The 5,000-nt window shown below is 44.1% G+C and overlaps 1 protein-coding gene across 1 annotated transcript in view; it reads left to right on the top strand.

Moving 5' to 3' along the window:
* znf385b (zinc finger protein 385B) overlaps positions 1 to 5,000 on the top strand; it is a gene marked incomplete at its 3' end in the record, with an annotated part of 18,328 nt that overhangs the window by 3,601 nt on the left and 9,727 nt on the right. The gene's annotated exons all lie outside the window — the stretch shown is intronic.

The following is a 5,000-nucleotide window of genomic DNA, read 5'->3' as shown; positions in this document are numbered from 1 at the left end:
ACGGCCCGCCACGCCACTTGATAATCAAGTTATAGTGAAATCAGACCCGCACCTCCGCTCGTTGTAAAACACAGAGCGAGCTCCCGAAGCGTGTGGACGAGGCGCTGCTGAGCCGCACTTCACACCAGGGTTGCCAGATAAATTTCCATAGATGTGCAGTTCCTTGGGCGGTTTTGTGTGCATTTTGGCGGGTTTTGAACTCTTTTTGCTGGAAACCGTCAGCAGTATCTGGCAACACGGCTTCACACTCCAGGCCAGCGGAGTTTTAGGAGAAGTGGGAGAGTGATTATTTTGTCGTCGAGTTCAAAGGGAATGCCGCCTGCCTCATTTGCAAAGAGAAAATCGCCGTACTAAAATAATATAACCTGAAGCGAATAAGAATAAGAATAAGCAGGGATGCAAACTAGTCACCTTTAGTTAACAGTGCGTCACCTTTTTCATCCCAAAATAGGGCACTTCAGTGAATGATTTTGTGTCTGCCCTGGTATCTGTCACCTTTTTAACTATCCATGACTTTGCATCCCTGAATAAGAGTCTAATAATTACTATGTCTTTTGTCATTGTGTTTTATCTGCAGACTAAGCAGCCATAGGCTTTTGGTTGTATTAAAGCCTTTATTTTTTGTATTGAGTGATACACTTTACTAAAACACTCATATCATATTATAATACCCCAGGTGTGCATAAACTACAGGTTAAGTAAAGACAAAAATGTGAAATTATTATTCGGTATCGTATCTGTTATCGGACAGGAGAAGCAGATATTTACCGGTTATCGTATCGGCTGAAAAAATCCCCCCCAAAGTCTATAAATCCCCCCTATCTGAAGAACATAAGGGGGGAATTCCCCCCAGTTTGCAAAGTGAATTTTAAGCCCTGTATGTATATATATATATATATATATATATATATATATATATATATATATATATATATATAGTGTGTGTGTGTCATGCAAAATTTCAGCCCAATCCTATCATACGTCACGTCTCTGTGACAAACTGTAAGATCAGATGCCTCGCTGGTGGTCCATGTTGGTACTAATGACATCAAAGCTGAACAATCTGAACTGCCTAAGAATGCTTATATCAACCTTTTCGAGTGCCTCATGTGGTAAGAACTTTATTGTCTCGGCCTGCTGCCCTGTTTGCGATCAGGGGACATGAAGTTCAGCCGTCTTCGTCAGCTGCATGTCTGGCTGAAGGGTTTTTGCTCGTATTCGAACATTCCCTACATTGACAATGTTCTGCTGTTTTGCAGGAAGCATGATCTTTACAAAAGTGACGGCTCCATTTGAACAGAAAAGGAGCTAGACTCCCTCTCTTCTAACATTCAGCATGCTCTGCACTCCCTCTCTTCTAACATTCAGCATGCTCTGCACTCCCTCTCTTCTAACATTCAGCATGCTCTGCACTCCCTCTCTTCTAACATTCAGCATGCTCTGCACTCCCTCTCTTCTAACATTCAGCATGCTCTGCACTCCCTCTCTTCTAACATTCAGCATGCTCTGCACTCCCTCTCTTCTAACATTCAGCATGCTCTGGACTCCCTCTCTTCTAACATTCAGCATGCTCTGCACTCCCTCTCTTCTAACATTCAGCATGCTCTGCACTCCCTCTCTTCTAACATTCAGCATGCTCTGCACTCCCTCTCTTCTAACATTCAGCATGCTCTGCACTCCCTCTCTTCTAACATTCAGCATGCTCTGGACTCCCTCAGATGGGAGCCAGACAAATTCCCCTCCTGGGACAATAAAGTTGATCTCATCTCATCTCATCTCATCTCTCATGTTCTTGACATAGCGCTGCAGCTCTCAAGTGACAGCCTAATGAGCCTATGTAAGAGCAGCGTTTATAGGAAGCTAGCCGCTGTTAGCGTTACCTGTATCGTTCCTGTTGTGTTCGGATGGTGACCTGCGTTATACATGGCTGTAATAATGACGGCAATAAAGTCCCCGTGGTTTAAAGACTGGTCTTAACAGCCGACGTAGGAGTTACGACCAGGCATAGTTAAGACCAGGTGGCCCCTGATGCCTGAAATGCGCATGTGTGACTCTCAACCAAAGACACAAGACAGAAGTGAGATGGTTCACAGCATAGCTCCATCAATAGACACTTTCCTCTTTTCTTCTCTGCGCCACTCTGAAAACGCTTCTTCATTGTTCTGCCTGCTCTGATAACACACTTTAATTGATATCTGACAATGCAAAGTACTGGAGTGTCCTGGAGCCTATTCAATTTATCAGTGGCATAGAATGAAGCTTACCAGTAAGAGCTTTCTTTGTAAATGTATAAAATACAGTGTTGCTCTCTTTGAGCCGTCAGGGAGGGCCAGCCCAGCTTTTCATATCGTATACAGCGGTATGTAAGAAATCCTCAGGTCACTACCTTCACTCCTGTACCTGTGTACATGGTCCCTATGGCCCGGAGTCATGAGTATTGGCATTGTTTTGTTCAAGTAAATGTGATCAAATATGAATAATTGAAGGCAACCTTTGTCATCACATAAATAAATAACTACTTGACTGTTGATGCCCGACCACATCATTAGCTAACATAAGCTATGGTGCAGTAACAGGAGCTTGCAGCATGCTGGTGGCTCTTTGTCAGATTGTAGTATCAAGATATCAGATATTATCTGCAGCCTCATCACTGCAGGAAGTCAGGTGATCCAGGAAGCTGCTCAGTGTTGATTACTCTTCCCTGGCTAATGGCTCACTCAGTCCAACAGGGAACCGATAAACAGGTCATATAACTGGAGCGGAACTCTTTCCTACGTCGGTCACTTTTGCTGCTATTGTCCAAAGTCAGACAGCTGCCGTTAGCTACTGTTATGATAGAACCAGTTTAATGGTGTAAAACTCAAGTATAACGTCTTACCTTTCTAGCGACATATCGTTGGGGCAGCTGTAGCTCAGGAGGTAGAGCGGGTCGTCCATTAATCGCTTTGGATAAAAGAGGACGGTAGTTCCATCCCCACCTCCTCCAGTCTGCGTGTCCTTGGGCAAGATACTGAACCCCAAATTGCACTAAGCTAGCTGGTCACCTGGGGTCATGCTAACATTTTACCAATCAATTGTTGAACATCGCCCACGTGCGCCCAACCTGTGCCACTCCACTCGTCAACATAACAACTGCACAGAGGTAACGAGATGCCTTGTTAGTGACACCCCACTTCAATTAAACATTAACATTAAACATGTATTACCTGCTTGATTTATTCATGAATTAACAAGAAAACACTAATCACTGTTCCTAGAGAGAGAGAGGAGAGAAGGAGAGCGAGCGTGCATGTATGCGTGTGTGCGTGCACACACACACACACACACACACACACAGACACCTACAAAAGCTAATGTCACTGACTGTGACAATGTCCTGATTTGTGGGGGCTTTTGGGTCTCATTGAAGAGACGGATGGCAGTTGGGTAGAAGCTGTCCCTGTGACAAGAGGTTCTGGTACTGCCAGGCATCAGTCGGTGACATGCTACCCCAGCCTCACATGTAGGTGCTGCTTCCTATTCATTAGGAAGTCTGTGGAGCACCTGCAGATGGAGTCGGGCGTTACTACTAACAAACACGTTCCACGTGTTGATATAATAATATGCATGGTCAAACAGTATGTTAAACAGGAATGATTGGTGCTGTCTGCGCCCCGCCTGTACATAACATTGCGGTTATGTTACGTCATCTCCAATCGAGTTCAAGAGCTGGATCAAGCTGTCCTGGAGCTGCAACATCCAGCTGTCCATGGCTGAAGACGGTGGCCTGGGCTGGGGGGGGGGGGGGGTTGAATGAGTAGGCGACAGCATGCACATTATAATTTCACATGGCAAAAAAATCTCTGGGAAGTTATATTTTTCATCCCGTGAGACTACCAGAGTCTCCTGGTCAGTTGGGAGGGTTGGGAGCCCTATTTGGTCCGCTTGTATTTTGGCTGGTGTGAAAGCAAACCGGACCAGCTGGAAAACAAAACAATGTATAATTTTTACATTTGGTGCGAACCAAGGGAGCGGACTAAAGCGGACTATCAGGACTGAAAGCGCCCTAAAGGAATATTGAATGTGAAGAAATGAGAAAAGGTTTGAGAATTATTATTCTCAAACCCAATAATTATATATAATTATTGGGTTAATAGATTAATAAAAGTAAGGAAATATATTCTGAGGTTGTATGAATGTGATTTTTGACATTTTCAATAGTATGGGTTTCTTTCTTCTTGCAATAGGGGGGCCGCGGCCAAAGCCTAATGCTATTTGGGGGCCTTGCATGGAAAAGTTTGGGAACCCCTGAGCTTGAGAATCGTGACCATAAAACATTTGATTCAGAGTTGAAAAAACATTGGCGGGTGAGGTGCTGGGTAGTGTGTACATTATATCGTAAGAGTAAAGAAACTACTCATCCCATAATCCATTCCAGCATTTCCGGCCAATTAGCAGATGATTGAGCGTCAGAGCATTTCAGCCAATAGGAGAGCACTCTGAGCGGCAGTGGGCGGGACCTGCGGTCTTGCCCCATTGCAGCTATTACCTCTATGGCTAAAATGATCATAGAATCTACGTAGAGACGCATTTCCCTGCATTCATGTGAACAATCAGGGTAATCAGGAGATCAAAATGGGGCCGACGTTGAAAGCAGCGTGACTCGTAATAGTTTTGATAATACTGTTTACTTTCTGTCACTCAGTGGCGATTTGAGCCCTTTACTCAGCAAGCTGTAGCCTACGTCTGTAGTAGCCTAGCCAGAGTGCAGGCTACATACAAACACAGACGACCAAAAAGCGAGCTCCACCAATCAAAGATGTCAATATTACATTTTGGAATTTTGAGTACTTCTCCATGACATCGAATAATTAAAAAAGATTAAATAAACAAGGATGATATCATACAGATTTGTGGCTTCTACAGGAAGATATATTATCATTTCACCACTCGAAAACCTATGGGTGGTTACGACATTGGGTGGTTACGACATTATGGCTAATCAAAATCTCAGTGCAGAA

The sequence above is a fragment of the Poromitra crassiceps genome (genome assembly GCF_964638095.1).
Source record: "Poromitra crassiceps genome assembly, chromosome: 6".
NCBI classification, from domain to species: Eukaryota; Metazoa; Chordata; class Actinopteri; order Beryciformes; family Melamphaidae; genus Poromitra; species Poromitra crassiceps.
Note: the sequence above shows the minus strand (reverse complement) of the source record. Positions and strands in the feature narration are given on the sequence as shown.